Raw genomic sequence first — 26,060 nt, 5'->3', positions numbered from 1 at the left:
TTTGAGGGGCTCTCCCTGTGTCTCCTGGTGGAGGTATTAATCTTCTGGGAACCCAACATCTAGATCCACAGCCTCTTGCACAAACTCCCCAAGTGGCTCACTCACTAGAGGAGACAGCGAGCAGCGTCACCCCTTCCACCTCTGTATCCTGGACCTTTCTGTTCTACCTGATGGTGACCATCCATCTCAAAATGGTTGGTGAGCTAAGGCACATACCTGCATGTAGGTGGCACCCCTCTTTGCATAGTAACATCTTCAAAGTGGCACCCTTGTCCATCTTTCAAAATGCCCTTCTGTCACTGACAAATGACAATTCTGGGAGGTCCAATAAACAGATGAGTATCAGCTAAGCTGGCAGATTAAAGCTGATTAAAGGAAGAAGCCAAAAATGACAGTCAAGGCTTTAATCACTTTCTCTCTTCTTCTTCTTCTTTTTTTTTTTTTTTGAATAAAGACAGTAATACCATTCTGAGGGCTTATGATCTCAACTAATCCTAATTATCTCCCAGAAGCCTCATCTCCAAATACCATGAACATATGCCTTTGGGGATTAAGTTTCAAATATATGAAATTTGGGGGATACATTTAAGTCAGAGCAGAAAATGACAGAGAAAATTACTAAACTAAAAAACAGATACTAGGGCCAGGGATTTAGCTCAGTGATTCTGGCACCTGCCTCGAAAGTGCAAGGTCCCGAGTTTGATCCCCGGTACCAAAAAGCCCCAAAAAACAAAAAAACCCCAGATACAATAGAGATCAGTGGGATCAAAAATAAAGACATTAGTTGAGAAGATTAAAAAAATAGAAAAATGTCTAGTCAGACTAATAATTATAAAAAGTTAGAAAGAAAAAGGCATTTAAAAAGGGGAGGTCAAACTTTTTAAAGCCACAAGAATACTATAAATGTTATTCCAAAATAATAGGTTATGGGACTGCATAACCTTTGTTCCTTTTCTCCAGCCCCATTGTGATTAAATGTGAGTTAATGGATAAAGATGCTTGTTAGTTTTGGGACACTAGATAAAAATCTGTAACAGACCTAAAGTCCCAAAGTAAACTACTCAACTCCTTGTTTGCCTGGAACTGATGTTCTGGACACCACAATCTATAGAACAAGCTACAAATGTCTGCTGACCATCAATACGTGACAGTCGACCACTAACCTTTGTCCCCTTTTTTTAATTTTATATGTTAACTTCCCCCTCAACCCCCTATAAGAACAGCCTTGGACTCTGAGCCAGTTGCCTCTCTAAGCTATTTTGCTTTGGAAGTGCTGTCTGGCCAGACTAATAAAGGTTTGTTTTACTTTCAAACTTGTCTGGTGTGTTCCTTCCCGGGTGTTCTTCGCTGCAGTCAGCTGTTCCTTCCCAGGTGTTCTTCACTGCAGTCAGCTCCTCGGATCGTTTGGTAAGGCCCTCGGTCTTACAAGGTAAGTATAAAAGTTCCTTTTCCTCATATAGACTGTTTCAATAAACAAACAAATTGGCTCTTGTGTAATAGCTAGTCAAACTGGAAAAGATGGTACAAGAGTAAATTAGGACTATAAACACAGGTGCAAAATTCTCAAATATTAGCAATTATAGGTGAAATTTGAAGGTGTATATTTTAATCCCTAGAAAATCATTAAATAAAAAGTACAAAAAAGTTTAGCTAAAATTGTTGCAGAAATCTCGGAAAGAAATACACAGAGACACAGAATTTGGATAAAATAATAAAATTTCTTCTCGCAAGCAGACAGGAATGCCAGAAACCAGTCTGGTCAATATCCACGCCCCTTTTTTCAGCATTTCCCTTTTTATATCCTTTTTAGCCATTATCTCATCCCTAGTGGTCTTTGATATGTAAATACAATTCCAGTTCCTATTTACAAGTCACAGACACAAGATAGGCCATATACATTGTAAATTCACCTTGGCATGATAACTTTGTTAGGTTAATGAAGTTACTGGTTAGAGTCAGATAATCCTCACCTTAAACAAGGAGTTACAGGAAAAGCAAATCTTAAAAGAACACATTACTTATTTTGCTTCTACAACTACCTTAATATTCAATCTCTTAAGTTATCTAAAACATTTCTGTATCAAAATAAAATTCTAAAAAATATTTAAATTATATTTATTTATTGAAGCAATGGGGATTGAACCCAGGGCCTTTGCACTGAGCCCTTTTTTAATTTTTGAGACAGAGACTTGCTGCATCACTAAATTGCCTAGGCTGGGCTTTGAAATTGCAATCCTCCTTCTTCAGCCTCCCAGAGTGCTGAGATTAAAGGCACATGGTGCCATGCCTGGAAATCTATTAAAAAAAAAAAAAAAGAAAGGATTGGGTGTGGTGGAGTGAGACCATAGTGACTCCATTTTGCTAAAATCCACTATTCCCCTAGTCTCTATTGTCCTCACAAATTAATGGTTAAAATGTGCTTGCTCTGGGACAAAAGACACAATCTGTAATGAAGCAAAGTTCCTAAGTTAATTACTCAACCATCTGTTTGCCCAGGAAATAAACATTCCGGGTCCACTATCTATAGAACAATCTGTCAATGTGCTGACCATCAGTACGTGACAGTCAACCACTAACCTTTGTCCCTCTTTCCCCCCATAAAACCTACATGTAACCGCCCCTCAAACCCCCGATGGGCCTAGCCAATCAGAAATATACACTTCATGCTTGCTAAATGTCAATCAATCATGTAACTGCTAAGTGAAAAATCTCCAAACCTTGCTGTAACCACAATAAAAACCCCGCTAATTTGAAATTTGGGGCTCTCAATTCTGATCCGCTTCATCGGTGATGGTTGGGAGCCCCTGCTCGAGCTTGAATAAATGGCCCTTGTGTGCTTACATCGGAATCGGCTTCCTGGTGGTCTTTGGGACTTCGCGATCTGGGCATAACAGTGGCACACTCCTGTAATCCCAGCACTCAGGAGGCTGAGGCAGGAGAATTGCTGTGAGTTAGAGGCCAGCCTGGATTACATAGTGAGTTCAAGGTCAGCCTGAAATTACAGAAGACCCTGTTGTGTAAAAAACAAAACAAACAAATAATAGGAAAGGAGAAATAAAGGAACAAAAGCAGAGAGAAAAAAATTAAAAAATAAAATGATAGATACAAATCTAACCTCACACATACTGACATTAAATATTTCAGGTAAATGCTCCAATAAAATGTAGAGATTATCGGAATAAACTGTGGGACTGCATAACTCTGTAATCATAAAACTCCCCTAGCCCCAACTGTGTTTGAATGTGAGTAAATAGATAAAGATGCTTGTTAGTTCCCTCTAGATAAGATCTGTATCAGCCATAAGGTCCCAAAGTAAATTACTCAACTCTTTGTTGGAAACTGATGTTCTGGACACCGCTCTCTATAGAACAATCTATAAACATCTGCTGACCATCAGTACGTGTCAGCTGACCACCAACCTTTGTTCCTCTTCTGTAAATTTCACCTGTTAACTTCCCTTGCAACCCCCTATAAAAGAGCCTCGGACTCTGGGCTAGTCACCTCTCTAAGCTACTTTGCTTTGGGAGTGCCATCTGGCCAGACTAAGGTCTGTTTTACTTTCCAACTTGTCCGGGTGTGTTCCTCGATGCAGTCAGCTCCTCGGAGCATTTGGTAAGGCCCTCGGTCTTACATAAACAAGATCCAGTTATATGCTATCTATAAGAAATTCATTTTGGGGCCGGGGGTTTAGCTCAGCAGTTCCACTGCCTGCCTTGAAAGCACAAAGTCCTGAGTTTGATCCCCTGTACCAAAAAAAAAAGTACAAGATGGGAATTGCTGTATTAAAAAAAACATATTTCACTAGTTTTACTAGTTAGGAGATTTATTAGAAAAACACAATGTATGTGCTTAGTAATAGTTGCAAAATATATGAATCAAAAACTTACAGAGTTAAGGGGATAGACAATTTAAAAATTATGTAATTGATTTTAGCATCCTACTTTTTAAAAAATTTTATTTTACTGGTACATTTTAGGTATACAATATAATGACATTCATCATTGGAAATTTGCACCTTTACATAATATCTCTTGGTTCTTATTGTTTCCCCCTTCCCCTGCCATCCCTTCAATCCCTCCATCCCTCCCTATTTACATCCCTCCCTTGTTTCCATGTTTTCATTTTCTCATATTGATTCCATTCCCTTCTTTCCTTTCCCCTACCCCTCCCACTTCCCCTTCCCCTTTAGCACCCTACTTTAGAAACTAATGAAACCACACACACACACACACACACACACACACACACAAACTGCAAAGACAGTTCAAAGTAACAGTATTAACTATATACAGTGAATGCTGTGCCGTGTGTCATCCAATGAAAAGGTAAGGATTTTAATTATGAGGAGCAGTGTCTCAACCCTTGGAAACAATGTGTGACTTGTTTGGTGCAGTTTGTTGCAAGCAATGGTTGAGAGGTGTATATTAAAATGTGCTGTAAAGCATGGATTATAAACAACACATTAACATGAAATTTCATCAGTGATTGTGTTGCTTCAGATTCCAGTTTTTAGGCTTAGAGGAGGAGCAAAGAAAAACTTACTTAATGGGATAGAGTTTCAGTTGGGGAAAATGGAGAGTTCTGGAGGCAGATAGTGGTGATGGTTGTATCACTATGTGAATCTATTTAACATCACCAAACCGTGCATTTAAAAATGGTTAAAGGGGTAAAATTTCATGCTATGTGCTTTTTACCACAATAAAAAAAAAAGAATTAAAAATTAAAAAAAAAAGAATTAAAAATTAAAAAAAAAAGATTCCAATTTTTAAAGAAATGTGATCATGGGAGATGAAACTTGATGTATGGTTATGATACTGAGACCAAGGTTCAGAGTTCTCAGTGGAAATTACTCAGTTTTCCTGTGTGAAAAAAGTGTGTTCCCAATGTGAGCAAGCATGCCCATGCCAGATAGGCCCATGCTGGGCATATACCCCCCTGCCCCGATGCAAAGGCAAGACTATCCGCCAATTCCAAGCTAGCTCTACATTTTGCTTTTCCTTGGCACGGGGCAGCAGAGGCAAGCACTTAATCAACCAACCTGATCATGGACAAGGACAATGCCTAGGGACAGAAGGGAACAACCAGATCCTCAACTATCAATTTTAAGTGCAACAATCCACTTGAAACCTTGCCCCATGCCCTTCATCCCTTCATCTTGCCCCATGCCCCCAAGACACCTGAAGGCTCTTGTATTTCCCATCTACCAATGGGAGCAAAGATACAGCTTGGCTTGGAGAGAAATTACAGTCTTGGGGTAGACGGAGGGGCCCCTGGTACAGGGAGGGCACCTCAAAGACCAAATAGACCTTAAAACTAGGTGGAGGAAATCGTGATGGGCTAGATCCCAAGACTACAGATCTTGGAAAGAAGCCATATATTCAAAAACACAGGAACTTTTTCTTTGATTCATTAAAAAAATTTCCCCCTTTTTAATTATATTTATCTTTCTTTTATTGGGGCTTTTGGGGTTTTGGGTTTTTTCTTTTAGTCTCTGTGGTCTCCTTTTCTCTTTCCCCCGTCAACTTTTTTTCCTCTTCCTTATCTTTATTTCCTAACATTGATACTCCTCAACCTCTTTAATGATATTGAAATGGAAGGAGTACTTCCAAAGTCATTCCTGAATAAAACAAGATGAGGATCTAACTAAAAGAGAGAACTAAAGACCAATCTTTTTCATGAATATAGATGCAAAAATCCTCAACAAGATGCTAGAAAATAGAGTGCAACAAATCATCAGAAAGATCATACCAAGTAGGCTTCATCTAGGGATGCAGAGATGGTTCAACATACACAAATCAATGAATGTAATATATCACATAAACAGAAGCAAGGACATAAATCACATGCTCAACTCAATAAACACGGAAAAAGCCTTTGACAGGGCTGGGGATTTAGCTCAGTGGCACCATGCCTACCTCGCAAGTGAAAGGTCCAGAGTTTGATCCCTGGTACCAAAACAAAAACAAAAACAAAAAAAGCCTTTGAAAAAAATCTAATGTCCTTTCATGCTAAAAACACTGAAGGAAATAGGTATAGAGGACCTTATCTCAAGCTGCTAAAAGCCATTCATGACAAACTTACTGACAATGTCATTAAATGAGGAAAAACTGAAAACTTTCTTGTAGGGAACAGGGGAAGGGGACGTTACCAGAACCTCTGCAGTGAGTCCTAGTCTCCTGTGAGCCAGGGCATCACATGGCAAATTACAGGAAATGTGGAAAATGAGACTGAGAAGAAGCTGAGCTTTGGGTCTGATCAGTGCTGCTCTGGGCAGCAAAGACAAAAGCCCCCTAGCTTGTAGCACTTTTTATTCAGTACATGGGGAAACAGATGTAACAAGTGAAAATGCAGAGTTCAGTACTTTACATTGGGATAAACAAACTGTAAAAAGACTGAGGGGGGCGGGCAGTGGAAATCTAAGGACAATGAGGAACTATGTAGATGAAGATTTGGTTCCTCCTACAGCATCCGTGGATCACTGAGGTCTCAGTTGTGACCAGAGGCCAAAATGCAATTATGTCTGGAATGTCCTAGCTGGGCTGTAGGCAGGAGAACTAGGCCTACTCAAATGATTTTTCCCTAGAATTATGTAGCATTGCTCCCAACACTTTCTCTCTAAAATCAGAAACAAGAAACAAAACAAAACAAAAAAATCAGAAACAAGACAAGGCTGTCTGTCCATTATCACCACTCCTGTTCAACATAGTGCAAGAAATTAGGCAAGAAAAAAATAAAAGGGATATGTATAGAAAAGGAAAAAGTCAGATTGTCATTATTTACAGATATATATTATTTACAGATGACATGATCCTCTACATACAACCCAAAAAAATCCACAAAGGACTCTTAGCCTTAATAATAAAATTTAGTATTGTAGCACTGTGAGGCCTGAGTGACTCCATTTTAAAATTTGGCCCCATCTTAGAGTAAGGTGGCCTGGACATAAACTCTAGTTCCAAGAAAAACCACAAGATGTACTTTGGCCACCTGCCTGTGATAATGTTCAGCAGTCCCCTAGCAACTAGCCTAGCAACAGCTAATCAGTAGCTGCCCCAATGTCCCAGATGCTCTTCTCGATGGCCTGCAACAGCTAATCAGTAGTTACCCCAATACCCCAGTATTCCAGATGTTCTTTTCGATGACTTGAGCAGCCGTTTGCAGTTCAGAGCGCAAGGCACAGCCAATCAGGTTTAAACTTTCAAAACTTGCTAAATGCTAGCCAATCGTGTGATTTGCCTGTGATTTGTAACCCCGCACCTTTTTGAAACCCCGTGCCTTGCTGTAACCTGTATAAAAACCCCTGGTGTTTTAGAGTCGGGGCTCTCAATCCTGACCCACTGCGTCTGTGTCAGATGAGAGTCCCTGCTGGAGCTTGAATAAAAGACCCTCATGTGGTTGCATCGGAATCGGCTCCTTGTTGGTCTTTGGGGACCTCGCGATCTGGGCACAACAGCACAATACAAAATCGACACATAAAAATCAATAATGAATCTACTGAGAAAGAAATTAGGTAAAAATATATTCACAATCACAAAAAAAATTTAAATACTTAGGACTTAACCTAACTAAGGGAGTGAAAGACTTCTACAATGAAGTCTGCAGGACTCTGAAAAAGGAAATAAAAGAAGACATCAGAAAATGGAGAAAATCCCATTCCTGGATAGGCAGAACCAATATAGTGAAAATAGCCATACTTCCAAAATTGACATACAGATTAAATGCAAGCCCAAATAAAATACCAAAAGCCTTCTTCAAGAACTGGAGAAAATAATCCTAAAATTCATATGGAACCAGAAGAGACCCAGAATACCACAAGCGATCCTGGGTAACAAGTGCAAAGCAGAAGGCATCACAATCCTAGACCTGAAGTTATATTACAAAGCTACAGTGATAAAAAAGCATGGTACTGGCACAGAAACAGACATGAGGATCAACAGAACAGTATAGAAGATGTAGAAACAATGCCAAGCACATTAATCTATTTAATTTTTTTTTTTGGTACCGGGGATCAAACTCGGGACCTTGCGCTTGCAAGGCAGGCGCTGAAACCACTGAGCTAAATCCCCAGCCCTATTTCATCTTTGATAAAGAGGCAAAAAAACATATGTTGGAGGAAAGATAGCCTTTTTAATAATTGGTTCTGGGAAAACTGACTATTCACAAGCAGAAGACTGAATCTAGACCCATATCTCTTTCCATGTATGAAACTACAATCAAAATGGATCAAAGTCCTAAATGCTAAAACAGAAACACTTAAGGCTAGAAGACAAAATAGGTAAAAGTCTATAAGTCATAGGTATCGGCAAGGACTTTCTGAACAGAACACTGGTTGCACAGGAAACAGAATGAGAATTGACAAATGGAATCATATCAAATTAAAAAGCTTCTGCACAGCAAAAGAAACAACCAACAGAGTTACAAGAACAACTTATAGAATGGGAAAAAAATTTTGCCAGCTAATTCTCAGACCAAGGACTAATAGCTAGAATATATAAAAAACTCAAATTATACCACCTAAAATAAAAGACTCAGTAAAAAAAATGGGCAAGTGAAATGAAGAGACATTCCTCAGAAGGTGTACAAATGAGCAATAAATGCATGAAGAAATGTTCAACATCACTGGCCATTAGAGAAATGCAAATTAAAACAACATGAAGATTTCATCTTACTCCAGAAACAATGGCAATCATCCAGAAATCAAATAATAACAAATGCTGGGTAAGCTGTGGGGAAAAGAAATCTTTTTACATTGTTGGTAGGAATGTAAACTAGTACAACCACTAAGAAATCAGTATGGAGATTCTTCAAAAAACTAAAATAGAAATTCCATTTGACTCAGCTATTACCTTCTAGGTATCTTCCCCAAAGAGTTAAAGACATAATACTACAGTGATACATGCATACCCATGTTTATAGCAGCACAATTTATAATAGCTAAATCTTAGAAGCAGCATGTATGTCAATCAACAGATAAAGAAAATGTAATATTTATATACAATGGAATACTACTCTACCATAAAGGAAGACAAATAAGTCATTTGTAGGAAAATGGTTGTGCCTTGAAACCATAATGTTAAATGAAATAAATCAGACACACAGGCTTAAATATTGCATGGTTTCTCTTATATTAGAAACACAAATTTTGGGCAGGGGATTTAGCTCAGTGGTTTCGCTGCCTGCTGTGCAAGCGCAAGGACCCGAGTTCGATCCCCGGTACCAAAAAAAAAAAAAAAAAGAAACACAAATTTTAAGAGCAAAATAAAAGATAGGTAATAGGAAGTAAGGAGATAGATCTTTCTTAAATGAAAAGAGAATTAAGATATGGGGGAAAGGGGAGAAAGGGGAGAGGAAAGAGATGAAAAAAAGAATCAAGATGTTCTATGTTCTTATACTAACTCCACACAAGGAATGTAAACATTATGTACTGCAAACGTGTAGTACTAAAACTAAAAAAGCATATTAATCAAGATTCAACATCAAAGTGATGTTGACTGTGTTTTTTGACCTTGATGGAATTGTACAAGCTGAGTTTGTATCCAGGAACCCTATGGTGAACTCTGCATATAACTGCATATTAGAGTTTAAGAAATGCTGTACATGGGGAAAAAGAGAAGCAAGATATATCATGTACAGGTACAGATTCCCCATGATGAATGTTATCATTATGTATATCTAAAATGTACCAGTGTTTTGCTAAAAAACAAAACAAAACAAAAAACCCCAAGAAACTCTGTACATAGAAAACAGCCTGAGAAATAGGCACTTTCACTCTCCATCGTGACAATGCCCCTTTTTACACACTGTTTCTGGTGTAAGAATTTCTGCCAAATAAAAACAACACAGTGTGTCCTTATCCTCATCTTGCATTATGTGATTTCTGGCTCTTCTTCAAAGTCAAAGTGAACACAAAAAGGAAACATTTTGAATTGAGGCAGCCACGATAGTGCTACTGAAGACACTTATGAAAGAGATCCTCTAGAACTTCTTCAGAAAGTGGCAAGATCACTAGAATACGAGTGTTTAAAGTGAAGGGGAGGGCCACCGCCGCTGCCGAGGGGCCTTTGAGTCAGCAAAGTCCGCCGCCTGCTCACGGCCTGCGCTGCCCTGTCCTGAGGAGCTGCCGATTGATCGTATCCTGTGCTGAAGATGTTTCCAGAACAACAGAAACAGGAATTTGTAAGTGTCTGGGTCCGAGACCCTAGGATTCAGAAGGAGGACTTTTGGCATTCTTATATAGACTATCAGATATATATATATATTCATACTAATAGCATGTGTTTTACAATGAAAACATCCTGTGTACGAAGAAGATATAGAGAATTTGTGTGGCTGAGATAGAGACTCCAGAGTAATGCACTGTTGGTGCAACTGCTAGAACTTCCATCTAAAAGCCTGTTTTTCAATATGAACAATCACCAGCATGTTGATCAGCGTCGTCAGGGTTTGGACGATTTCCTCATAAAAGTCCTACAGAACACCCTTTTGCTCTCAGATAGCAGCCTGCACCTCTTCCTGCAGAGCCATCTGAACTCTGAGTACATTGAGGCATGTGTTTCTGGGCAGACCAAATACTCAGTGGAAGAAGCCATTCACAAGTTTGCCTTAATGAACAGACGTTTCCCTGAAGAAGATGAAGAAGGAAAGAAAGAAAATGATGTAGATTATGATTCAGAAAATTCATCCTCTGAGCTTGGACACAGTAGTGATGACAGCAGTTCACATGGAAGTAAAATAAGTAGAGCTCCGCAGGAATCTTGAAAAATAATTCTAATGTTACTATGTTAGGAATACAAATTGTGTCCAGTCATAGAGAAGAAAGCTTGCTAATAATATATTCTTACCTAAAGTTCACTGCCATGATATTATATATTTAAATTGTTAAAGATGGTGTCTTGTTTATTAGTGGTATGTATTTTTATGTTGTCTAAATTTAGCCAAGCTTCTGTATAAAGCTAAAAGTCTGTGAATGCCATACTTTCCTTTATCGCCATTTATTGATAAATAAGATCCTGCCTTCCAAAGAAATGATTTATATGTTTAAAAAAAACTAGCTGGTTTTATTGAGTTTTAAAAGATAGTATACAGGTAGCATTTAAAATCCAGCTTGAGCATTCTTTCTGTATCAAGGGGACAGTTACTAAACACGGCGTGTGTGATGTTAGACACTGAGAGGAACAGCATGGACCAGATTGTGTCATATATGTGCTGGATATTTTGTAGATATCTTTCCCGCACTGGCAAAACACTTTGCTTTTGAGTGTTCGACTAAGATATTTAACAATAATTAATCTTTCCAGTATTCTATTTCACACTTCGATGGAAAATATATCTTATGAATAGAGATGTATTAAGATGTTTACATTTTAGAAAATTAACAGAAATAGTGTTAGTCATTTTACTTATATTTGAAGTACGTACATTCAGAAATACATTTTCATTGTCTAAAATCAGCTTAAACTAATTGTTCTAGAAACAAATCATTTGTTTTCATTATTACTGTTTCATTAGAATTACAGGTTAATGATTTATTTTCTGACCCAATATGTAATTTTTTATCACTACATAACTTTCATTATCAGTGATGGCTTCTTACTACTAAAGTCAGAAGAAGGGTCTTGTAAAATTTACTAAATTTAATTTTACCAATAAATATTACCATAATTTTGAAAAGGATGTCAACTTGCCAATTTCAGAGATCATAATTCATTTTTAAAAAGGCTTTTCTTTTGGGCATCTACCTGAAGGTCAGTATTTTAATAAAAGGTCTGTATGTGGGTATGTGGCCCAAAAATAAAATGTCCTAGATAAACTACTTTGAACTTCAAATTTCAGATGAGGCAGCATTTTCTTGAGATAATGATCCAAGCTTTTTCCTGATTGATTGGTAAAAAATATCTCTGTGAATCTAATGGGAAGATATTTTCACACAACTGGGATAACTTGTTGCTTTTTTATTTTAACTGAGACTATAGCTAAAAGTTATATTATTAAAAAGTTTTCAAAATGCTTGTTTCAAAGAACAACAAAAAAGAACAGAAAAGTAAGATCCAACAAAAATTAATTTAGACTAAGAATGATTTATTTAATTTCTCCTTTTTTGATCTAAAACATTATTAAACTTTTGTAAACTTTTGATTTAATGTACCTCATATTTTATTATTTTATCATCAAAGACTCATTGTTTTAATGCAGAAAAAACCCCCGATTTAGGAGTCATTTTGCTAACATGTACAGTTTGCCAGGAGGCATCAGAGCAGTCTGCAGCTCCTCACCAATATGGATTTGAATTCACACTATTTCTGTTTCACAGCACTCTGAAGAGCATATACTGTGCCACCAAGTGTCATATTATTTTTAAATGATGTAACACAGCCGTCAAATTAAGAAATGCCTCATATTTGGAATGTAAACTTAATGTGCTCATTGTTTTCACATTAAACAAGTAAAAAATAAATTAAAAAAAAGTGAAGGGGAGTATCTCAAGGGGGACTAAGGACAATGTGTCTTTTACTGTAATAAATTTAAAAATTAGGGCCAGGGATTTAGCTCAGTGGTTTTGCTGCCCGCTATGCAAGCACAAGGACCTGAGTTCGATCTCCGGTACCAAAAAAACCCCCCAAAATAAATTTTAAAAATTAAATACTATATTTTTTGTTCATATCTTATACTTAGAACATTGAAAACTATAAAAATACTGCAAAGGAAAATTAAAGAATACCTAAGAAAAAGGGATACAGTATTTCATTTCCAAGCATTGGAAGACTCAATACTGTTAAGCTGATAATTCTACCTAAATTGATCTATAGATTCAATGCAATCTCAGTTAAATTTTTTTGTTTTGTGTTGTTTTTTTGAGACAGAGCTTCATTATGTAGTTTAGGCTGGCCTTGAACTCACTATCTAGTCCAGGCTGGCCTCAAGCTTGCAGCAATCCTCCTGCCTCAGTTTCCCAAGTTCTGGGAGTATAGGCATGTGATACCATGCCCATCCAATCTCAGTTAAAATCTTAACAGGCTGTTTTGAAAATGACATGATGATTAAAAGATTTGTAGTATATGAATAGGTGAAGGACTTAGAATTGAGTCACAAACTTGAAAAAGAACATGGTTAGAGGACTTACACTCTCTGATTTTAAGACAATGTAAAACTGCAGAAATGAAGACACTGTTGCATTACAGTAAGGATAGATCCATAGATCAATGGAATAAAGGGAGTCTAGAAATAGACACACACTTGCATGGTCAACTGACAGTCACAAAGGTGCTAAGGTAAATCAACAGAGAAATAATAGTCTTTTCGAGAATGGTGCTTCTATCAGTCAGCCTTTTTGTCTCTGTGACACAAACCTGACACCAGAATTTAAAGAAGAAGGGGTTTAATTTGGCACACAGTTTCAAGGGGATTCAGTTTATGGGTAACGGCTCTAAGGCAGAAATATCAAGGTAGTGGAGAAAAGTTCCTTAGCTCAGAGTGGCTGGAAGCAGACAGGGATGATGCCAGAGAGAAGTGGGGAGGGGCCAGACACCGAAACTAAGGCTGCGCCTCTGTAACCCAGAAGTGTGGTCTAACAGTCCTGAGTGGATCCCAAAGCCAATCAAGTTGAGATTCTGCCTGTGCTTTCATAGAGCTGAATCAACTAAATGTCTATATGGAGCCAAAACAAAACAGTACTTTGTGACTTGACTCTTCGACAATGCTTTGTGATTCTTTCATCATACTTTTATAAAAATTCAATGGACCTGAGCTTCCCCGCCACCATCCCAGGCTCCTAGGGCAGAGAAGCTCAGCCCATCCCAAAACCCGGAGGGAAGCTCCCCCACGGCCATCCCAGGCTCCTAGGGCAGAGAAGGGGAGCCGGTCCCAGCACCTGGAAGGGAAGCTCCCCCACGGCCATCCCAAGCTCCTAGGGCAGAGAAGCTCAGTCTGTCGCAACACCCAGAAGGAAGCTCCCCTGCTGCCGTCCCAGGCTCCTAGGGCAGAGAAGCTCAGCCAGTCCCAGCACCCGGGGGGAAGCTCCCCCACCGCCATCCTGGGCTCCTAGGGCAGAGAAGCTGAGCCAGTCCCAGCACCTGCAAGGAAGCTCCCCCGCTGCCATCCCGGACTCCTAGAGCAGAGAAGCTGAGGCAGTCCCAGCACCCGGAAGGAAGCTCCCCACCGCCACCCCAGGCTCCTAGGGCAGAGAAGCTCAGCCAGTCCCAGCACCTAGAAGGAAGCTCCCCTGACGCCATCCCAGGCTCCTAGGGCAGAGAAGGTGAGCCAAGTGGGTGCCAGAGGCACACCCCCCTCACCCCCCAGTGGAAATGAGAAGACACATAAACAAGCCTCAAAAACAGACTTCCACATCACCTACAGCAACCCCAAAGGGAAATGAGATGGAACAATCTGATACTCAACCACCTGGACTCTCTGAACTGGCAACAAAAGAGGATCTGGGAAAAATGAAATCAGAAATAATTACTCAGATAACAGCAAAGATTTTGCTCATGGTGCAAGACATGATTAATAAATCTAGAGAGGACACAGATAAAAAAATAGAGGAGCTGAGGAACATGACGGAATACCAACATAGGAAACAAAGAGAATCCATAAAACAGATACAAACAGATTTCCAGGAGATTAAAAACTCCATCGAAAGTCTGCGCAGCAGAATGAACCAATGTGAGGATGGAATTTCACATATGGAAGATAAGATTGCAAGTAGTGAGGAGGAAAAGAAAAATTGCTTTAAAATTGTAAGGGAACATGAGAAATCAATCCAGCAGCTGCTAGACGATGCAAAGAAGAATAACATAAGACTGATTGGAGTCAATGAAGAAAGAGGAGAGAGTGCAGATGACATAAAAAAACTGTTCATAGGAGTGATAGCAGAAAACTTCCCAAGGAGGGAAAAAGAACTTGACATACAGATAAGTGAGGCATATAGGACTCCAGCTAGCCTTAATCAAAAAAAAAAATCTACACATAGGCATATAATAGTTAGGATTCCAGAAATCCAACAGAAGAACAAAATTCTACAAGCAGTGAGAGAAAAGAAACAAATCACATACAAAGGAAAGCCCATCAGAATCACAGCAGACTTCTCAATACAAACCCTCAAGGCAAGAAGAGCTTGGAGTGATGTATTTCAAGCCCTAAAGGAAAACAGCCTCCAACCCAGATTGATGTATCCTGCAAAACTATCTTTCAAAATGGATGGAGAAATAAGATACTTTCAAGATAAAGAGCACCTCAGGAACTTCATGAATACCAAACTGGCACTGCAAAAAATTTTAGACAATACCCTAGGAAAAGACACTGAGGATCACAACCCCAGGAAACCCAGCAGAATGAATCCACTGGGCGTGACAAATTCAACGCAAAGCGGGAGAATCCAACAAAAAGAAAAAGTCATGACAAGGCTTTTAAAACTTTTAACTTCATCTCCCTAATGAGTGTATAATTCAATCTTATTGTTGTACTGATTAGTATTTTTTTGATTCTAGAGTTGCACATCATTCCTTGTGCTATACTGGCTATTTATCATCTTCTTAGGTTTACATTTTAATTGGGTTGTCTATTAATGAGCTCTAAGAATTCTTTATATATTCTGGTCATAGGTTGTATGCATTGTAAATATGGTCTGTTTAAGGACTACTTTTTATTTTAAGGATGTCATTTAAAGTTCTAAATTTTGATGGAATCTCATTATCAATTTTTTTCTTTTATACATCATGTTTTTTGTATCCTGGGTAGTTCTTGCCTACCTTGAATTCATAAATATTTTCCCTTATAATTTCTTCTTAAAGTTTTATACTTTTAGGCTTTCTTATTTAGGTTCATAGATCCCTTCAAGTTATTTTCATGTATGGATAAAAAGGGTTGAGGTTAATTTTCTATATACGGATACCAGGTGTTCTAGTGCCGTTTGCTGAAAACACTGTCTCTTCCTCAGCTCTTGAATTGAGTTCATATTCTATAAAATGTTAATGTTAAATAATCTTTCAAAACTCAGTGGACCATATATGTGTGGTTCTATTTCTAGATCCTCTGTTTTATCCAAATGATCTATATGTCTTTCCTTACACCAACACTGCCTTGATTACTGTAGCTTTAGAAGAATTCTTAAAATTAGGTACTAAACGTCTTCCAACACTGTTTTTGTTTTTGTTTTTAACTTTTCTAGGTCCTTTGTACTCCTACGTAACTTAAATTTCAATATCCAATTCTTTATTTATAGCAAATATACACAGAACTGAATTTTTATATATACCTTGTGTTTTCTAATCCTGCTAAATTCAAGTACAAGTTCAAGGGGCTCCTAGAGATTTCTTAGTATTTTCTCTGTAGATGATCATTTCATCTACATAAAAAGATTTTGCTTCTGCCATGCTAATCCTATCCTAGTTGTAACATTTTATTGCCGGACTATTTTGGTGGGGACTAGATTTCAAAGTTTAATGGACAGATAAAGAGTAAGCATATCTGCCCTTGTTCCCCACCTTAAGGAGAAAGCATTGTATCTTCTCCATTCATATAAGGCATTCTCACTGGAAGTATGGAGTACATGTCTTTAATTTGTTGAGAAGGTTCTGTTCTACTTCTAGTCTCCTGATAGCTTTTACCATGAACAGCTGTAAAATTTAGTCCAATGCTTTTTCTCCAACTCGTGACAGGATCATATGGCTTTTTCCTTTCCTTTGTTAAAATGATGACTTTTGGGGGTGGATCTTCCAATGCTGAACCAACACTGCCATCACTATAACAAAATCACTTTCTACATCCTGCCAGATCTGACTTCTAATAAGTTTGTTAAACAAATTTCTATCTATGTTCATACTTTTTTTTTTCTATTATCTGTACCCAGTTTTAGGATTAGCACAATGTTGAGTTCCTAAAATGAGGGGAGAAGTGTTCCTTCTTTTTTCTGCTTTAATTGTTTGATATAATTTATCAGTTAAAATGTTTATGAGCCTGCTGTTGTCACATAGGTAGGTTTTCAAGCTACGAATATACTTTCTTTAATAGGTGCTATTCAAATTTTATATTTCCTCCAGAGTTAGTTTCATTAATTTGTCTTCCAAGTTACTTCTTAGAAGTTTTCAAATTTATTTCAAAACATATTTTTGTAATATGCTTTCTATATCCCTTTAAATTCTGTAAAATCTGGTAATGTCTCCTAGATCTTTTTTTTTAAATTAAATTCTTTTATTGGTACATTGTAGGTATACAACACAATTACATTTCTCATTGGGAATTGTACCTTTACATAATGCATCTTGGTTATTTTTTTCTCCATTCCTAGCCCTCCCTTCATGCCCTCCACCCTCCCCTATTTACAAAGACTTTATTTCCATTTTTTCCATTTCTCATCATTTTTCCTTTCCCTTCTTTCCTTTCCCCTGCCCCTCCTACTACCCCTACCCCTTTGGACCTTTTCTTCCTATTTTACATTATCAATTATTCATTCTAATCATTGGTACATTTTAGGTATACAATATAGTGACATTCATCATTGGAAATTTGCACCTTTACATAGTCTCTCTTGGTTCTTTTTCACCCTTGTCCAGCTCTCCCTTCAACCCCTCCATTCCTCCCTATTTACAAAGATTTTGTTCCTATTTTTCCATTTTCTCATATTAATCCCATTCCCTTCTATCCTTTCCCCTAGCCCTCCCACTTCCTTCCCCTTTGCCCCTTTTCTTCCTATTTCACATGACCTATTATACATTTAGTCCTTATTTACACTTTCAGTTTCTCACACCAGAGAAACTATTTGGTATTTATCCATGTGTGTCCTATTTATTTCACTTAAGAGTATTGCCTCAATGTGCATCCACTTAGCTATAAATGTCTCTAATCTCTCATTTTTTATGGCTGAGTAGTACTCCATTTTATTAAAAACCACATTTTCTTTATCCAGTCTCCAGTTGATGGGCATTTGGGCTGTTTCCAAGTTTTGGCTAGCACAAACTGTGCTGCTATGAACATAGGCGCACATATATCACTGTGGTATGATTCTTTTAATTCTTTGGGGAAGATCCCCAGCAGTGGAATAGTGGGGTCAAATGGGACTTCCAGTCCTAGTTCTCTGAGGTATCTCCATACTGATTTCCACAGTGCTTGCACCAGTCTACATTCCTATGAGCAGTGGAGCAGGGTTCCTCTTTCTCCACAGCCCCGCCAGCATTTGTTATTGGTTGATTTCATGATTGCAGCCATTCTTTCTGGAGTGAAGTGGAATCTCAGCGTTGTTTTCATTTGCATCTCTCCAATGACCAGTGATGTTGAACATTTTTTCATGTATTTATTTGCTATTTCTACTTCTTTGAGAAATGTCTGTTCATTTCAGAGGCCAATTTTCGGATTGGGTCTTTAAATTTGGGAGGTCTGATCTTTTTAAGTTCTTTATAGATTCGAGATAGTAGACCTTTGTCTGAGGAAGAGCAGGTGAAGATTTTTTCCCACATTGTGGGTTGTCTCTTCACACTGCTGGTGGTTTCTCTTGCTGTGCAGAAGCCTTTTAATAAGAAGAGATCCCACTTGTTGGTTGTTTGTGCTAGTTCACGGGCAACTGAGGTTTTGTTCATAAAATCTTTTCCTACACTGATGTCTTCAAGGGTTCTACCTAACCTATGTTCCAACTGGTTCAGAGTTTCTATTTTAATATTTAGATCTTTAATCCATTTTGATTTTAGTTTAGTGCATGGTGAGAGATATAGGTCTAGTTTTAATCTTTGGCAAGTTGAAGCCCAGTTTTTCCAGCACCATTTATTAAAGAGGCTATCTTTCCTCCAGTGAAGGTGTTTGGCTCCTTCATTGAAGATGAGATGGCTGAGTGTGTCTGGCATTGTTTCTGAATCTTCTAATCTGTTCCACTGGTCCTCAGGTCTGTTTCTTTGCCAGTACCATGCTGTTTTTATCACAGTAGCTTTGTAGTATAGTTGCAGGTTGGGGATTGTGATACCCCCTGCCATGTCTCCGTTACCTAGAATTGCTTTTGCTATTCTGGTCTCTTCTTGTTCCAAATGAATTTTTGGATTGTTTTTTCAAGGTCCATGAAGTATGCTGCTGGGATCTCAATTGGAATTGCATTAAATCTATATAGCAGTTTTGGAAGTATAGCCATTTTCACTATATTAATCCTTCCTACCCAGGAGCAGGGGATGTCTGATCATTTTCTGATATCATCTTCAATCTCTCTTTCAAGACTGCCATAGTTTTCAGAGAAGAGGTCTTTGATTTCTTTTGTTAGGATGATTCCTAGGTATTTCAGTTTTTTGGCTGCTATTGTGAAAGGAATTATTTGCCCTATTTTTCTCTCAGTGAGTCTGTCATTGGTGTAGAGGAAAGCTATTGATTTTTGTGTGTTGACCTTGTAACCAGCTACTTGACTGAATTTGGTTATTAAGTCTAGAAGACTTTTGGTGGAATTCTTGGGGTCTTCTATATAGAGTATCACGTCATCTGCAAATAATGACAATTTGACTTCTTCATTACCTATCTTTATTCCTTTTATTTCTTTCTCTTGTCTAATTGCTGTGGCTGTTTCCAGAACTATATTGAACAAGAGTGGTGATAGTGGACATCCTTGTCTTGTTCCTGATTTTAGTGTGAAGGGTTTCAGTTTTTGACCAGTTAGTATGAGATTGGCTGTTGGTTTTTCATAGATGGCTTCTATCAGTTTGAGGGAGAGACCATCTATTCCAATTTTTTGTTGGGTTTTTATCATAAATGCATGTTGGATTTTGTCAAATGCTTTTTCTGCATCTATGGAGATAATCATATGGTTTTTGTCCTTGGCTATACTGATATAGTGTATTACACTGATTGATTTGTGTATATTGAACCATCCCTGCATCCCTGGGATGAATTCCACTTGATCAGGGTGTATGATCTTCTTGATGATCTTCTGCATTCTGTTTGCCAGTATCTTATTAAGGATTTTTGCATCTATGTTCATTAGTGAGATTGGCCTATAGTTCTCTTTCTCAGTTGGGTCTTTCTCTGCTTTGGGGATCAAGGTGATGCTTGCTTCCAGGAATGAATCTGGGAGTATTGCTTCCCTTTCAATTTCATTGAAGAGTTTAAACAGTAGTGGCAGCAGTTCCTCTCTAAATGTCTTGTAGAATTCAGCAGTGAAGCCATCAGGGCCTGGGCTTTTCTTAGTTGATAAGTTTTTAATTACATTTTCAATTTCATTGGTTGATATTGGGTTGTTCAGAATTTTTAGGTCTTCTTCATTCAACTTTGGTAATTCATATGTATCTAGGAATCTGTCCATTTCTTTTGTGTTGTCCATCTTATTGGTGTATAGGTTCTGGAAGCAGGTATTGATGATCCTCTGGATTTCTGCTGGGTCTGTTGTAATTTCACCCTTTTCATTCCTAATTGCATGGATTTGGGCCTTTTCTTTCCTTTTTCTGACAAGGTTGGCTAAGGGTTTGTCAATTTTGTTGATTCTTTCGAAGAACCAACTCTTGGCTTCATTGATTTTTTGTATCATTCTCTTAGTCTCCATTGCATTGATTTCTTCTCTGATCTTTATAATTTCCTCCCTTGTATGAGCTTTGGGGTTGTCCTGCTCTTCTTTTTCTAGAAGCTTGAGGTTCAGCATCAGGTTGTTTAATTGGGCTCGTTCTGTTTTCCTAATATGCGTTTCACTGCTATGAATTTCCCTCGTAAGACTGCTTTCATTGTGTCCCACAGATTCCGATATGTTGTATTGTCATTGTCATTTAATTGAAGGAACTGTCTGATTTCTTCTTTAATTTCCTCTGTGACCCACTGGTTATTCAGAAGTGTGTTGTTCAATTTCCATGTGTTTATGAAATTTTTTGAGTTTCTTTTGCTATGGATCTCCAATTTCATCACACTATGGTCTGATAATATACAGGGGATAACTTCAATTCCTTGGCACTTACTTAAACATGTTCTATGTGTGAGAATGTGGTCTATTTTGGAGAATGACCCATGTGCAGCTGAGAAGAATGTGTATTCTGATTTTGTGGGGTGGAAGACTCTGTAAACATGTTAAGTTCATTTGTTCAAGAGTTCGATTGAGTTCTAGTATTTCATTACTTATTTTTTGTCTAGTTGATGTATCTATTTGTGACAGTGGGGTATTGAGGTCCCCCACTACAATTGTGTTAGTGCATATATGACTTTTCATGTCTGTATTTGTTTTATATAGTTCAGCGGACTAGTGTTTGGTGCATGGATATTTATGATTGTCATCTCTTCCTCTTGGATTCTTCCCTTTAGAAGGATGTAGTGTCCTTCTTTGTCTCTCTTAATCAGTGTTGGTTTGAAATCTACTTGATCTGCAAAGAGGATAGCTACTCCTGCTTTTTTTCGGGTTCCTGTCACATGGAATATTGTTTTCCACCCTTTAACTTTCAGTCTATGAGTTTCCTTTTGAATGAAGTGTGTTTCTTGTATGCAGCATATTGTTGGATTTTCCTTCTTGACCCATTCTGCCAGTCCATTTCTTTTGATTGGTGAATTGAGACCATTAACATTGATAGTTATAACTGAAACATACTGACTTGTCATTGCTATGACTTTTTCTTTTTGTTGGGTTCTCCCCCTTTAAATTTAATTTCTTGTCATGCCAGATGGGTTCTTTCTGCTTTGCTTCCTGGGGTTGTGATCCTCAATGTCTGTTCCTAGGATATTGTGTAAAATTCTTTGGAGTGCTGGTTTGGTATTCACGAAGTTCCTAAGGTGCTCTTTGTCATGAAAGTATCTTATTTCTCCATCCATTTTGAAAGATAGTTTTGCAGGGTACATCAATCTGGGTTGCAGGCTGTTTTCTTTTAGGGCTTGGAATATGTCACTCCAAGCTCTTCTTGCCTTGATGGTTTGTGTTGAGAAGTCTGTTGTGATTCTGATGGGCTTTCCTTTGTATGTGATTTGTTTCTTTTCTCTAACTGCTTGTAGAACTTTGTTCTTCTGTTGAGTTTCTGGAATCTTAACAATTATATGCCTATGTGTAGAATTTTTTTGATCAAGGCTATTTGGAGTCCTATATGCCTCACTTATCTGTATGTCAAGCTCTTTTCCCATGCTTGGGAAGTTTTCTGCCATTATTTCTGTGAAGAGTTTTTTTATTTCATCTCCACTGTCTCCTGTTTCTTCATTGAGTCCAATCAGTCTTATGTTATTCTTTGCATCATCTAGAAGCTGCTGGATTGATTTCTCATGTTCCCTTATAATTTTGAAGCAATTTTTCTTTTCCTGGTCACTAATTGCAATCTTATCTTCTATATCTGAAATTCTGTCCTCACATTGGCTCATTCTGCTGTGTAGACTTTCAATGGAGTTTTTCATGTCCTGTAAATCTATTTGCACCTGTTTTACGGATTCTGTTTGTTTCCTATGTTGGGATTCCATCATGTTTCTGAGCTCCTCTCTAGATTTATTAATCATGTCTTGCACTAGGGGCACAATTTCTCCTGTTATCTGAGAAATTATTTCTGATTTCATTTTTTCCAGATCCCCTTTTGTTGCCAGTTCAGTGGGTCCAGGTGGTTGAGTATCAGAGCGTTCCATCTCATTTCCTTTTGGGGTTGCTGTAGGTGATCTGGAAGTCTGGTTTTGAGACTTGTTTTCTCATTTCGACTGGGGCAGGGGGCGGTTAGCGCCTGCATGAATTACTTCCTCTGAGCTGGGAGAGGTGGGACAGGGGCCGGGAGCAGCGGTAGGGCTGGTGGCCCAAAAGCCCTTTGCTGTGGGCTGGGAGCAGCAGGAGGGATGGTGGCCAGGAAGCCCCTTCCTCTGGACCAGGAGCAGTGGGATGGTGGCTCAGAAGCCCCTTCCTCTGGGCCAGGAGCGGCGGGACAGAAGGTGGCCCAAAAGCCCCTACCTCTGGTCTGGGAGCAGTGGGACTCAGTACTGTGGTCTGGTGGTCTGGTGTCCTCTGTGTGTTTGTAGTGTGGAACCAGGTGGCTGCCTGTCTGCAGCGGGGTGATTCGGCGTCTGCCGCGGGACTCGGGACCTCGGTAGAGCATGTGCACACCTGCCTGTCTGCAGCGGGGTGATTCGGCATCTTCCTTGTGACTCAGGACCTCGGTAGAGCGTGGGCAGACCTGCCTGTCTGCAGCGGGGTGATTCCCTGAGTTTCTTTTTACTTTGTTTAGTAGAGGTGAGAAAAGGGAGTTGGGCACCAGGTAGATAAGGCTCTGACTACTTCTCTGCCACTTTCTACCAGTCTTCTAGATCTTAATATTGTAATTTAAAAAATGTATAACTGATATTGTGTAACAGGAAGAAAAGGTCTAAAAGAGCAGGGGAATTGGGAGGGGTTGGGGAAAGGAAAAAAAGGAAAAAAATGGAAACAAAGTCTTTGTAAATAGGGAAGGGTGGAGGAGGTGAAGGAAGGGCAAGGGAAGGTGAAAAATAAGAACCAAGATACTCATATAATGGTACAAGATCCCAATGATAAGTGCAACTGTATTTTATACCAAAAATGTACCAATAAAGTTAATGGGGGATAGAAAATAAAAAAATTCAATGGACCTTAAGCATAAGAGCTAAACCTGCTAAACTTTTTTTTTTTTTTTTTTTTTTTTTTTTTGTGGTACCGGGATCGAACTTGAATCCTTGTGCTTGTGCAGCAGGCGGCAAAACCACTGAGCTAAATCCCTGGCCCTAAACCTGCTAAACTTATGGGAGAAAATATTTGTGACACAGGGGTAGGTAGACATTTCTAAAACAGATCATAAAAAAAGGAACTATAAAATTAAAAATGCTTGCTCTTTGAAGGGCATTTTATAAACAAGGCCAAAGAGATGGAGGTGGGGGAGGGGAAGTTAAAAAAAAATTAAGATGTGTTTACAGGGAGCAAACTAATTTTAAAACCTAATTTAAAAAAATGTATAAAATATATGAAGACACTTCACCAAAGGAGATATGCAAATGGCCAATAAGCACGTGAAAAGATGTTCAAAATCATTAATCACTTCGGAATATCAATGAAAGCCACGGCGAGATATCTTTATATAACCACTAGAATAGCTATTCCCATGTGTTGGTGATGTAGAACAACTCATATTCCTTTTCACCATTATTGAGAATACAAAATGGTACAACTACTTTGGAAAACCAAATGGCAATATTTTATATATTTAAGCAGACATGCTGTGGTTTGAATACATGTCCCCTTCAATATTTATGTTGAGTCTTAGTTCCCATTATGGTGGCATGAAGAGGTGGGGTCTTTTGGGAAGTGATTGAGAGAGCTCTGTCCTCATGAAAAAGTCACTGCCTTATAAAAGAACTAGAGAAAACTAGCTTAGGCTCTTTTCTGTAAGAACACAAAATTTGTCCTGTCTTGAGGATGTAGCCATCTGAGGAAAAACCAGGACCCTCATGAGACACCTGTGAGAAATACATTTATTTTTTGTTTTTTTTAATGATGCTGGGAATCAGACCCAGGGCCTTGCACATGTTAGGCAAGTACTCACTAAACCACTAAGCTACATGCCCAACTAAATTTTTTTTCTTTATAAACTACCTAACCTACAGCATTTTACTACAGCAGCATAAATGGATCAAGAGAGGAAAGGAATCATACAGCCCATACATTTCAATCCTAGGGTGTTAGCTTTCTTTTCTCTCTTTTTTTTTTTGGTACCAGGGATCAAACTCAGGAACTTGTGCTTGCAAGGCAGGCACGGCACCACTGAGCTACATCCCCAGTCTGTTAGTCAACTTTTCATCACTGTTACCTAGGGAAATCAACCTAAAGAAGGTAATATTTACTTTGGCTCACGGTTACAGACGTTTCAGTCCATTATAAAATGGGTCCATTGTTACTTTTTGTTTTGTTTTCATGACGGTGAGCACATGGGGGAGTACAGCTATTTATCTTATGTTGTCTGGAAAGCAGATGTTGGGAGCAATGCTACATAATTCTAGGGAAAAATCATTTGGTTAGTCCAGTTCTCTTGCCTACAGCCCAGCTACAGAATAACTCCAGTTTGGCCTCCGGTCACAACTGAGACTTCAGTGATCCAGTGATGCTGTGATTCTCCAGGACAAGAAACATCCTGGGAGAACAAACATCTGTTCAATTCCTCATTGTTCTTGGACTGATTAACATCTTGTTTGCCGGAGATGTACTGAACTCTCTGCAAGCCTTCCGTTACACCTTGTTTATCCCAATGTGAACTACTGAACTCTCTGCAAGTCATTTGTTACATTTGTTTCTCCCGATGTACTGAATAAAAGGTGCGGTAAGCTGGGAGCTTTCGTCTTTGCTGCCCAGAGCAGCACTGATCAGACCCAAAGCTCAGCTTCTTCTCAGTCTCATTTTTCTACCTTTCCTGTAATTCGCCGTGTGCTGCCGTGTCTCGCAGGAGACCAGAACTCACTGCAGAAGTTCTGGTAACATCCCCTTCCCCTGTCAGAAGAGGTTACTTTTATAACACCCCTCCCCCGATCCCATTAAGCTATGAATCCATAGATAATTAACTCATGGATGAGGTCACCCTCATGATCCAAACACCTCCCAAAGGTCCCATTTCTATACACTGCTACATAGGGGATAAAGCCTTCAACACATGATCTTTCGGGGACATTTAAGGTCCAAACCATAATAACCTAGTAATCTGCTCTAAAGAAATGAAAATACACCTATAGAAAGACTACAAATGGTCATAGCAGCATTATTCATAATAGATTAAAACTGGGAAGCTTACTCAGATATCCATGATGTGAACAGATGAATAAATTTTGACATATCAATTCTATGAAATATTCAATAAAAAATCCCACACTATTAACACATGTAACAATATAGATGAATCTCAAAAAAGTTATGCTTAATGGAAGAAGTCAAACACAAAACTGTTCCATTTATATGCAATTTTAGAAAAGACAAAAGTCAATCTTTGGTTGGCAGTACTGTTTACTGAATATAAACATGCACTAAATAACATTTTTGAGCATTGGAAATGATTTATAGCTCGATTATGATAGTTACCTGATTATAAAATTACCAAAATAGATCAATCTGTACACCTAACATCAGTGACTATTACTGTATATACTCAAAGTTAAATATTCTTTTCTTCAGTGTT

At 38.4% G+C, this 26,060-nt stretch overlaps 1 pseudogene; it reads left to right on the top strand.

The window, feature by feature from the left end:
- Positions 1-9,853: 9,853 nt before the first annotated feature.
- Positions 9,854-12,605, top strand: LOC101698532 (sorting nexin-10 pseudogene; annotated as a pseudogene).
- Positions 12,606-26,060: the final 13,455 nt, after the last annotated feature.

The sequence above is a fragment of the Heterocephalus glaber genome, unplaced genomic scaffold (genome assembly GCF_053883595.1).
Source record: "Heterocephalus glaber isolate CG9 unplaced genomic scaffold, H.glaber_assembly_v1.0 deba00000347, whole genome shotgun sequence".
Classification (NCBI taxonomy): Eukaryota; Metazoa; Chordata; class Mammalia; order Rodentia; family Bathyergidae; genus Heterocephalus; species Heterocephalus glaber.
The sequence above is the reverse complement of the archived record's forward strand: the minus strand, read 5'-3'. Positions and strand labels throughout refer to the sequence as shown.